We start from the raw sequence: 12744 nt of genomic DNA, 5'->3' as shown, positions 1-12744 counted from the left end.
CTGAACCCCGGCGAGGTGCCGGCCCCATCATCACCGGCGCACCTGGCTGCCTGGCACCCGGAGCCGCCCCTCCTCCTACTCAGTCCACCAGTGCTCCTGCTCAGGCCCAGGGGGTGCTTCCCCCAGTGTGCCCAGACGAGCAGGAGAGCCCCGCCTTTGCTGCCTGCAATCCGGCAGGGCCCCCAGAGGAGGGTGCAGAAGGGATACCACCAAGCATGGGAGAGGGCCCGCCCCAGGGGGAATCTTCCCTCCCTCATGCTGCCCCACTGCTGCCTCCCACAGTCTCTGAGCCATCGCCCCTGCCCCCCCGACCCGACCCCTGTTAGCTGGCCCCCGGATGATGCCATGGAGGGCTGGGCCCTAGTCCAGGGGAAGCGGGGTAAGCGGAAGGCTTGAGCTCTGCTCCTTTCTGCCGATGCGGAAGCCCCCCGGAAGACCAGAAAGGCGGGCACCGATACCAAGCCTTCTGCCTTGCCCGTGGGTGCATTCCATCCCCCGGTACCGGCTGAGGCAGCATGGGAGGGCAGTACCATCCCTCCATTGGAGTCCCTTCCCTCCAAGCCCTCCGATGCAGCCCCTCCTGCCCCGATACCATCTTGGGCCCCTGTGAGCCCCGAGGCAAGCATAGCTTTGGGCACTGGCAGGAAGAACTCTGGGGTGGTGGAAGGAGAGCTCCCTTCCATCTACAAGGAGATCGAGGCCCTGGGTCTGACCCCTGTCACCCAGGGGGAGGAGGACCCTCTGCCAGTGGGCCTCGATGTGAGTGACCTCACCCCGCCCCCCCCTTCTCCATGCTCCCTCTCCCTAATCGCTGCTTGTGTTCCCACCGCCGAGGGTGCCCTGGGCACCTCCATCTGCCCGGCTGTGGGTGGCACCCTGCTGTCGGCTGCCGAGCCTACTGAATTGACGGCTGGTGCCATGCGGCTGGGAACCAAGCCCCATGGGATGTCCCTCGTGGGCATGGGGCAACCAACCTCCTTCCCAGGCGGGGACCCCACTGAAGACTGTCCACCTTTCGATGCCGTGGCTACTGCGCTGGCCATGGAGCCAGAGCCCGGCATCACGGAGGGCCCCCTTCCCACCCCCCAGATCCCTGAGCTTGACCGAGAGGGGCCATTTCCCAGGAGCCTGGCTACTGGGGCCCAGGATCCTGCCTTTGCCCCTCTCCCTGACTCTGCTCCTGACCCCTGCCCTGCTCCTACTCTGGATCCGTACCCTGCTCCTGATGCCAACCCCGTCCCTGTCCCCTCCGCCTCCCGTGATACCATTGCCGCCCCTGGGGCCGTCATTTCCTCACTCCCAGAGGATAGCCCCCAGGGAGCGGCCTCTGTATTTCCCTGTCCCGACTCACCAGGAGCTGCTATCTTCCCTCCGCCGCCCCTAATTGAGCCGGGGTTTGAGGGGGACCGTGTGGTACCAGCCCATCGGGGGTCCACCCTTGCCTGCCTGTTTTGGTGGGCCAAGAGGCTGTGTCAGTTGTCCCTCTGGAGGAAAACCGGGGGCTAGTGACCCCGGCCCCCCATACGCTGTGAGAGAAGCTGCGGGAGTTCCTTGAGGTCACCCTGTAGAAAAAGAGGGGGGCCAAGAAGCACGTCACCTGCCTCGTAGCAGAGGACGGCACCCCGCTCATGGATCCAGCGGAGATGTACGGGAGGGCCAGGGCCTTCTACGCAGGCCTTTTCTCCCCAGATCCGACCGATCCTAACGCTTGCAGAGTGCTCTGGGACAAACTCCTGATTGTCAGCATAGGCGACCAAGACCGGCTAGAGCTGCCTCTCACTCTGGCCAAGTTCTCGGAAACCCTCCGCCGCATGCCCACCAATAAATCTCCGGGCATGGACGGGCTGACCGTGGAGTTCTACCGCGCGTTCTGGGACGTCCTCGGCCCGGACTTAGTTACTGTCTGGGCCGAGTCTTTGCAGGGCGGGGTCCTTTCTCTTTCGTGCAGGTGAGCCATGCTCGCCTTATTGCCGAAGAAGGGGGACCTCCGCGATTTACGAAATTGGCGTCCCGTCTTGCTCCTCAGCATGGACTACAAGGTCGTAGCAAAAGCCATCTCGTTGCGGCTAGGATCTGTGCTGGCGGACATGGTCTACCCAGACCACACCTACACCGTCCCGGACTGCACCATCTTCAACAACCTGTATCTGGTCCGGGACCTCTTGGAACTTGGGCGTAGGGATGGTCTGTCATTCGCTCTCCTGTCCCTGGATCAGGAGAAGGCGTTCGACAGGGTGGACCATGGGTATCTCCTGGGCACTCTGCAAGTGTTTGGCTTTGGACCACAGTTGGTGGGTTTTCTCCAGGTGCTGTATGCCTCCGCAGAGTGTCATGCTCAACTGGACCCTGACTGAACTGGTCAGCTTTGGGCAAGGAGTACGGCAGGGGTGCCCCCTATTGGACCAGCTGTATGCTCTGGCGATCGAGCCCTTCCTCTGTCTCCTCCGCAGGAGGTTGACGGTGTTGGAGCTATGGGAGCCGGAGCTGCGGCTGGTCCTGTCGGCATACGCCGACGATGTACTCCTCATGGTCCAGGACCCGGGCGACTTGGCGCAGGTGGAGGCTTGCCAGGCTGTGTACTCGGCAGCCTCCTCCGCCCGGGTCAACTGGGTCAAGAGCTCTGGCTTGGTGGTAGGGGACTGGCGGCAGGCGAGCTCCCTCCCACCCGCGCTTCAAGCCATCCGGTGGAGCGCGGGTCCGCTGCTCTATCTCGGCGTTTACCTTTCTGCCACGCATCCGTCTCCGCCGGAGAACTGGCACGGTTTAGAGGGCAGGGTGGTAGAGCGGCTCCGGAGATGGACAGGACTGCTCCGGTGTCTGTCCTTTCGAGGGTGGGCACTGGTGCTCAACCAACTGGTCCTGTCCATGCTCTGGTTCCGGCTCAACGCCCTGGTTCCGGCCCCGGATTTCCTGGCCAACCTCCAGAAATTGATTCTGGAGTTCTTCTGGTCAGGACTGCACTGGGTCTCTGCAGAGGTTCTCCATCTGCCCCTGGAGGAGGGAGGGCAGGGCCTGAAGTGTCTCCGCACTCAGGTCCATGTCTTCCGCCTCCAGGCCCTGCAGAGGCTCCTTTATGGTGCAGGTAGTCCGGCGTGGAGCGTATTGGCGCACGCCTTCCTGCGCCGCCTCCGAGGGCTCCGATATGACCGGCAGCTCCTTTATCTCCACCCGAGGGGTCTTCCGCGAGACCTCTCCGGGCTGCCGGTCTTCTACCAGGACCTCCTCCAGACCTGGAAACTGTTCGCAGCGACCAGGTCCGTGGCGGCCTCTGTGGGGGAAGACCTCCTCGTGGAGCCCCTGCTACACAACCCCCAGCTCCGTGTGCAGGCGGCGGAGTCCCCCTCGGTGCGCCAGAGGTTGGTAGTGGCGGAAGTCACCAGAGTCGGAGACCTCCTGGACTACGACCGGGGAGACTGGCTGGATCCCCTGACGCTCGCTCAGCGCATGGGGCTCTCCAGACCTCGTACTGCCCTGCGCGTACTTCAGGAGGTGAGGGCCGCTTTGCCGCCCGCTGCTCGGGTTTACCTCAACCGGGTCCTGCGAGAGGGCGCGCCCCGCCCACCCTCCACCCCAGGCCCTCCGGACCTTTTCATCGGGCCCCTGCCCTGTGGACCCGACTGACTCCCCTGCCCCGTCCCTTCACCGTGAGCCAGCTGCACAATCTGCAGCCGGTCTGCTTCCAGACCGCGCCAAGGAAACATCTATACCCACTTGTGCTCCACACCCTTCAAGTCCTCACCCTCGCGTACCGACCCGACACAAAGTGGTGGGACCTCCTGCCACCTCTAGAGGGTGAGGAGCCCTGGTGGGCCAGCCTATATTCCACCCTGGTCCCGAGTCCCGCCAGGGATATCAGTTGGTGGCTCCTTCACAGGGCTGTGAGCGCGGGCATGTACTTGGTGCGTGTTCACCCCTATCCCAGACGCCTGCCCCTTTTGCGGTGTGAGGGAAACCGTGGTGCACATATACTTGGAATGTGCCAGGCTGCAGCCCCTATTCTGGTTCCTCATGAATATTTTGTTATGTTTTTGGTTGCATTTTTCCCCTCACCTCCTTATCTATGCACTCCCTATCCGTGGCCCCACTAAGACACGGGACCTCCTGGTCAACCTCCTCCTGGCCCTGGCTAAAGTGGCCATCTATAAAACCAGGGTGAAGAGGTTGGCCGATGGAGTCTCCTGTGAATGTGTGGCCTATTTTCTATCCTCGGTCCATTCATGTATCCGGGCAGAGTTCCTCTGGGTGGCATCCACTGACTCCCTTGACGCCTTCAAGGAGCAGTGGGCACTGTCTGGGATTCTCTGCTTGGTGTCCCTGTCTGGTTCCCTTCATTTGATCCTTTGACTGCACTCCTGTCCCTGTTATTTCATTAGTTGTCCCCTGTAATTATTTGGTTTCCAGGTCGTGTGGACCCCCCTCTTAGGCTGGGGGGGATCCTTCAGCAGTGGGCGGGCAAAGCCCACCCACTTCCTGGATCCCAATAAAGGGGGACTACTCTGCTGTACCCAACTGGCCTGGGTCTATCACAGATGTTATGATCAATTTATATCCTATGTCATATATAATCATTGCATTCTAAATAGATTAAAATTGTAGGATGATAGAAGTATGAGATTGATAAGTATTTAGGAACAATGAATATGTATTGGATATATAAATAAAGCATGGCTGCAATGAAAAGTCTACAGGCTGAGACCTGTAGGATTTTACCTTAGCCATACAAGGTCATAGGCTTAATAATGTTTGACATGAGTGGGTGCTCTAGGAATAATCCTATGCCTTGGAAGTCACAAGATTACTGTAAAGATATACCAATAGGTTATTGCAAGAGATCACAATGTGTTATTCAAGACCACAAGACGCCTGACTGTAACATCTTTGAATATCTGTATTGACCACATGGTATATGTTGTGCGTAGATGATAATGAGAATTAGAGAAACTATAAACAAGCTATGAAAAATGGGGCACTCCAGTATTCACGGGGTGTAGAAGTACAGATAAAGAAAAGAGGGCTGACACCCTCATACATATGCATATGGTTTAGGCATAGTTATAATTACAATATAAAGGCTTCCCTGGTTGGGTTAAAGTGGGAATACCCACTGGGGAAAAAACCCAGCATGAACTATCCCTCGATTGATAATTAATTGGTGAGGGGACCATCAGATCCTAGAATATAGTTGAGGATGTGAGTATAACTACAGTTATTGCAGAGGTTTTTATAGGATTTCTATATGTGTGGATAATTGTAACTTTACTTATTTTAATAAAGCTTGCAGTACAGATAAGATTTTGTACTTGTGATTGTGTCTGTAATCGTTATCCTTGGACTTCATGTGCTCCTAGAGCCTGGAAATCTGAGAAAAGCACCAGAGGTAATTTCACTCTGAGCTTGAAACTGTAGAAACTGGAGCTGAACCCATGGTAGTAATACATCATCACTAAATTCACTTAAATAAAAGTTAAAAAACAAAAAAACAAAAAAAACCTACAAAACTGCTCTCTCTCTTTCTGGGCATTTCCTTAAGCCAAATTACATGTCCAAGGTATTCAAATGAAGTTTTGAAAAATTCACATTAGTCTCAATGTACTCTCAGTCCATGGTCTTCCAAATGTTGAAAAACAGCATCCAAATTTTGATGAATATCTTCTTAATCTTGTCCTATAACAAGGATGTCATCCAAATAGTGTTGAACTCCATGCACTCCTATTCAGAATATCCTTCCTGGCTTTCTGGAACAAGGCAAGTGCTGATGTGATACCAAAAGGCAACCTGTTTTAACAAAATAAGTCTCTTTGCATGTTGATTATGAGATATTTGCAAGATGCCTGATCAATCTCTGTTTGAAAGTATGCAATTCACTGAAACACTGTCCTCCACTACTACTGCTTAGCACATGTGCAATGTGCCTCAGGTAGCATGTGATCATGATTCATCAGTTGATTAATCTGGGCCCCTAGTTGGATCATTAGCTTCCCTAGCTTAGGCTGGGTACTGAGGGGGAGTGCAACATGAATGCTGATCCATGTCCCCTTGTCCTCCACTAAGAGTAGCAAACAAATCTTGCATATGAGGTAGTGGATACTGGTCTGCACATACAACTGGATTCAGTGATACTTTGAAATCTCTGCAAATTCAGATGGAGCCATCCTCCTAGGCACTGGTATGATGGGTGCAGACAACTCACTGCGTGAAACTGGTAACACTCAGATGTTAACAGTCCAAATCAGATTCTACTAGAAACTTCAGTGCATAAGGAAAAACTTTGGGCTTGCAAGATTTTGGCTGGCTGTCAGACGTAACAGTGAGCATCACGACATATTGCTCATCTGTCTAGGTTCTTTTTCGAAAACTTTGGAGTGTCTGTCCAGTATTTCTTAAAGATTTCAAAAGTGCTTTCATGATCACCTTGATCTCAGTCCAATTCACCTTGAGCTACTCAAGCCAAGATGTGCCAGATAATGATGGATACTTCCCTTTAATCACATACAGGGGTAAAATGACTGATTGTCCATCTAGTTGCACTTTTTAACCTGGCATATCCCTTGTGGGACTAACTTTTCTGTGACGTACACCTTCAAAACCATGGAGGTTTCTTCCAGAGGAACTTGTGACAAAATCTTGTTATAGGTAGATGCAGAAATCAATGAAATGGCAGCTCCAGTATCCAGCTCCATTCTTCTAGGAACACCTTCAATCAAGGGTATGACTGATGCCATCACTTACTCTAGCTTCTGATAACACGGGCAGTGCTAAATCTTGACCGGTGTCACTAGAGTTCACTCCTTCTGGATATCTTCTCTGCCACAGGAAACATTCTTTTTAACCTAGCACTGTCTGAACTTGATCTCCCTCTGCTGGCTATGTGCCTACACTGCAGAATGCAGGATTCTTCTTTTGTCTGTACTTGGCCTCCCTCTGATGGCTGAAAACCCGCAGTGCATGCTAGGCTGTCTGCTGCCTGCTTTGCATGTGGTCAGCCAAGATGGCTGCTTGCTTCTACGTCACTGCTTTGTTTGGACAGCTCTGGCAGTAACTGCAGAACCCTTCTCCTTTGTTCCATCTTTATTTGCCTACTTCTCTTCCCTTGCTTGTTGGCTTGCATTGTCCCTGCAGTAAAAAGCACTTCTGTTACTAAGTGAATGCTTTTCCTTTTCTTTTAATATTATCTGCTTGCTTTTTCTTCTTGTTCAGACAATAGGCGCACTGGGCATTCACGGGATAGAAGATCCATTTCCAATAAGTTATTTTTGGACCCAGCAGAGAAGGAGAGACATAGCCACAGAGGGACCTGATAGAAACACAGCTGTTTGCTGGGAAACTATTGTTCTGGCAGCACAACTGAAACTAACAGGAAACCCAGGCTTTACACTGGGGAGGGAGGAATGCTCAAATAATGAAAGGGACAGGACATCACAACAAGAGACTCCTGGCTCAACTATTTTGTCCTTGGTAGTATCCAGGTGCCACACAACTTCTGAGATCCTAGGAGAAGAATATATTCACATCCCGTAACAAGGGGGATGTCTCTAAGAAGACATGCCTGTTTGGAAGTGTCACAGGTTGGGGTTCCCTCACCCTGCACTCCTTGTTCCAAACAGTCTTCTCACACTCCTGTGGTATATTCAACACCATATACTTTATTTACAACATGCAACACAAGTGCTCCTTCCCCAAAGCTAAAGCTTTTACCTTCTCCCCAGACAATGGGTGAGAGAGAGATCTTATCTCCCTGTGATCTTGGGCTTCTCTGGCCCTTCCTTCCAGTCTAGCTGTTTTAACTGTCCTCAGCTGATGAGCCTAACCACCTCATTAATTGGTTAATAATAGAATCATAGAATATCAGGGTTGGAAGGGACCTCAGGAGGTCATCTAGTCCAACCCCTTGCTCAAAGCAGGACCAATCCCCAATTAAATCATCCCAGCCAGGGCTTTGTCAAGCCTGACCTTAAAAACTTCTAAGGAAGGAGATTCTACCACCTCCCTAGGTAACGCATTCCAGTGTTTCACCACCCTCCAAGTGAAAAAGTTTTTTCTAATATCCAACCTAAACCTCCCCCACTGCAACTTGAGATCATTACTCCTTGTCCTGTCCTCTACTACCAGTGAGAATAGTCTAGAACCATCCTCTCTGGAACCACCTCTCAGGTAGTTGAAAGCAGCTATCAAATCCCCCCTCATTCTTCTCTTCTGCAGACTAAACAATCCCAGTTCCCTCAGCCTCTCCCCATAAGTCATGTGTTCCAGACCCCTAATCATTTTTGTTGCCCTTCGCTGGACTCTCTCCAATTTATCCACATCCTTCTTGTAGTGCGGGGCCCAAAACTGGACACAGTACTCCAGATGAGGCCTCACCAATGTCGAATAGAGGGGGACGATCACGTCCCTCGATCTGCTCGCTATGCCCCTACTTACACATCCCAAAATGTCATTGGCCTTCTTGGCAACAAGGGCACACTGCTGACTCATATCCAGCTTCTCGTCCACTGTCACCCCTAGGTCCTTTTCCGCAGAACTGCTGTCTAGCCATTCGGTCCCTAGTCTGTAGCTGTGCATTGGGTTCTTCCGTCCTAAGTGCAGGACCCTGCACTTATCCTTATTGAACCTCATCAGATTTCTTTTGGCCCAATCCTCCAATTTGTCTAGGTCCCTCTGTATCCTATCCCTGCCCTCCAGCGTATCTACCACTCCTCCCAGTTTAGTATCGTCCGCAAATTTGCTGAGAGTGCAATCCACACCATCCTCCAGATCACTTATGAAGATATTGAACAAAACTGGCCCCAGGACCGACCCCTGGGGCACTCCACTTGACACCGGCTGCCAACTAGACATGGAGCCACTGATCACTACCCGTTGAGCCCGACAATCTAGCCAACTTTCTACCCACCTTATAGTGCATTCATCAAGCCCATACTTCTTTAACTTGCTGACAAGAATACTGTGGGAGACCGTGTCAAAAGCTTTGCTAAAGTCAAGAAACAATACATCCACTGCTTTCCCTTCATCCACAGAACCAGTAATCTCATCATAAAAGGCGATTAGATTAGTCAGGCATGACCTTCCCTTGGTGAATCCATGCTGACTGTTCCTGATCGCTTTCCTCTCATGTAAGTGCTTCAGGATTGATTCTTTGAGGACCTGCTCCATGATTTTTCTGGGGACTGAGGTGAGGCTGACTGGCCTGTAGTTCCCAGGATCCTCCTTCTTCCCTTTTTTAAAGATTGGCACTACATTAGCCTTTTTCCAGTCATCCGGGACTTTCCCCGTTCGCCACGAGTTTTCAAAGATAATGGCCAATGGCTCTGCAATCACAGCCGCCAATTCCTTTAGCACTCTCGGATGCAACTCGTCTGGCCCCATGGACTTGTGCATGTCCAGCTTTTCTAAATAGTCCCTAACCACCTCTTTCTCCACAGAGGGCTGGCCATCTCTTCCGCATGTTGTGATGCTCAGCGCAGCCGTCTGGGAGCTGACCTTGTTCGTGAAGACAGAGGCAAAAAAAGCATTGAGTACATTAGCTTTTTTCTTATTCCTTGAAATACAGCCAGCTCTCCTGGACTCTTTTCCCCTTCATGTTAGTCCCCCAGGGGATCCTACCCATCTGTTCCCTGAGGGAGTCGAAGTCTGCTTTCCTGAAGTCCAGGGTCTGTATCCTGCTGCTTACCTTTCTTCCCTGTGTCAGGATCCTGAACTCAACCAACTCATGGTCACTGCCTCCCAGATTCCCATCCACTTTTGCTTCCCCCACTAATTCTTCCCGGTTTGTGAGCAGCAGGTCAAGAAAAGCGCCCCCCCTAGTTGGCTCCTCTAGCACTTGCGCCAGGAAATTGTCCCCTACGCTTTCCAAAAACTTCCTGGATTGTCTATGCACCGCTGTATTGCTCTCCCAGCAGATATCAGGAAAATTAAAGTCACCCCTGAGAACCAGGGCATGCGATCTAGTAGCTTCTGCGAGCTGCCGGAAGAAAGCCTCATCCACCTCATCCCCCTGGTCCGGTGGTCTATAGCAGACCCCCACCACTATGTCACCCTTGTTGCTCACACTTCTAAACTTAATCCAGAGACACTCTGGTACGAAACTGCAGAAAAACCTGAGCTCTGAGCAGTCATACTGCTCCCTTACATACAGTGCTACTCCCCCACCTTTTCTGCCCTGCCTGTCCTTCCTGAACAGTTTATAACCATCCACGACAGTACTCCAGTCATGTGAGTTATCCCACCAAGTCTCTGTTATTCCAATCACATCATAATTTCTTGACATCACCAGGACCTCCAGTTCTCCCTGCTTGTTTCCAAGGCTTTGTGCATTCGTATATAAGCACTTGAGATAACCTGCTGATCGCCCCTCATTCTCAATATGAGGCAGGAGCCCTCCTCTCACAGACATTCCTGCCTGTGCTTCCTCCCGGTATCCTGCTTTCCCACTTACCTCAGGGCTTTGTTCTCCTTCCCCTGGTGAACCTAGTTTAAAGCCCTCCTCACTAGGTTAGCCAGCCTGCTCGCAAAGATGCTCTTCCCTCTCTTCGTAAGGTGGAGCCCGTCTCTGCCCAGCACTCCTCCTTCATGGAACACCATCCCATGGTCAAGGAATCCAAAGCCTTCTCTCCGACACCACCTGCGTAGCCATTTGTTGACTTCCACGATTCGACGGTCCCTACCCAGGCCTTTTCCTTCCACGGGGAGGATGGACGAGAACACCACTTGTGCCTCAAACTCCTTTATCCTTCTTCCCAGAGCCACGTAGTCCGCAGTGATCCGCTCAAGGTCATTCTTGGCAGTATCATTGGTGCCCACGTGGAGAAGCAGGAAGGGGTAGCGATCCGAGGGCTTGATGAGTCTCGGCAGTCTCTCCGTCACCTAATCACCTGGTGCTTAATCAATTCCATTAGTTTGGCCCCTGTGGGGAAGCTTACAAAGAGCACAGAGTGGTGAGTTAGTCAAGGCTACTCACATTCTGTCACAGGGTGTTTGCCTTCTAACCAAACAGTTCTCAAGATTAGAATGCAGTACCTTCTCCCTAAATTCACAATTAAAATTTCTACCGAATACTCTGTGCAAGACAAAAATCACAATAATTAAGAGTTAGCTGTATGCATTCTAGCGTATTAAAGCAAAATAGAGGTCACAAACATGCACGCCAGAGACTGTACAATCAGGCATGGAGGTGATAAATGCAGATATGTGGCTCAGGAGGAGTTAATCTCCTTGAAGCTTTTCACGCCCATCATTTATTGGGAGAAAGCAGATTTCCTAGGAGTTTCTTTAATTTGTTTGAACATTTCATTTTATAAAATCTGTTTCATCATGGAGCATCTCTGCAGATAGTGTCACCATTCATTCCTTTTCATGCCTTATTCCTCCACTAAGCCCAGCCTTGTCATGTCCCTGCATACAATGCCCTCCCATTTAATCAGTGGTCAGCCTTTAGGTCAAACTGACCTTGGCTTTATTTAGTAAAATGAACAACCAAAATCATAATTATATGAGCTGTTATCCTCTATGTCCCATGTGTATGAAAGTCATTGTATCTCCTAAAATTCAACAAAAGCATATTTATAACAACCTGAAATTACCACAACTGAGACGTATCCCCACAATCCTATATGATGCAATTTAAGTGTGATATATAAGAAAATATATTTAAAAATAGGGAATTTTATGACATGATGAGCCAAGTAGTATATAATATGAGGCAAAATTCTGTGTATTTTCCTGTTTATTCATGTATGTTCTTTGTCATCTTTAGTGCAAAGAGACAAGAGATTTTTTCTCCCCACTAAACCAAGGCTTGTACCTCTTCAGAAAGTGAGGACTGGATGCCTAGGTTGATTAGATCATCTCTTACCTGGTTACTCTATCCTTTCCTATTTTTCATAACAAGTGCTTTTTCTCAAAGGTATTAAAAGTAATTTAGGAGCGTAATATCCAGTGACTTTCAATGGGACTTTTGCTCCTAAATCACTTAGGCTTTTTTTGGTAATCACATCTGCAGACCAAAAACAAATTCAAGCAAAGGGCATCTGTCCTACAAACTCCTATTTACATGTGCAGCTTTCTTAGCAGGAACAGTCCAATGGCCTAAGAAGACAGAGATTAAGTCAATGTATTTATACAAGCATACAACTGGAGTAGCACGGTGATGAACCATAGAATCACAGAGTTAGAAAGGACCAAAAGGGTCATCTAGTCTAAACCCCTGCCAAGATGCAGGATTTCTTTTGTTTAAATCATCCAAGAAGGATGACTATCTTGTCTCCTTAATCAGAATCTGATCATTTTTGATTTTGTGAATGTAACCACAATCAAAACAGAAGAATGGTTCTTGACCATGACACCAAATTTTGAAGATTACATGGCTAATGGTAAGAGCAGAACAACATGGTATTACCTTTTACATTTACCGCTACCTTGAAAAACTAGTTTTTTTAACTAAAAAGCAGTTTGTTGTAATTTAAAAAAAACACATTTTGCTTATAGCGAAATTAGTAAACGTGCCCTAAGAGAGAAGTGACTTTCCCAACATTTCCTGTATTTTACACAATTATAAAATTAATGTATTTATGTATTTTTGCTTTGTTGTGATCTCTCTTGGTAAAGCTCTGTGGTGTTAACAATTTCAATGAGATGTAAAATCTGCATATCAAGTCCCTAATATTATTTGACGGTGCATTGGAATTATTCCTTGAAGAGAAATGCTATGCAGAATTAGGGGGTTTAAAACACAAAGTGCTTGACTCAAGT

This window comes from Caretta caretta, chromosome 2 (genome assembly GCF_965140235.1).
Source record: "Caretta caretta isolate rCarCar2 chromosome 2, rCarCar1.hap1, whole genome shotgun sequence".
Classification (NCBI taxonomy): Eukaryota; Metazoa; Chordata; order Testudines; family Cheloniidae; genus Caretta; species Caretta caretta.
The sequence above is the reverse complement of the archived record's forward strand: the minus strand, read 5'-3'. Positions refer to the sequence as shown.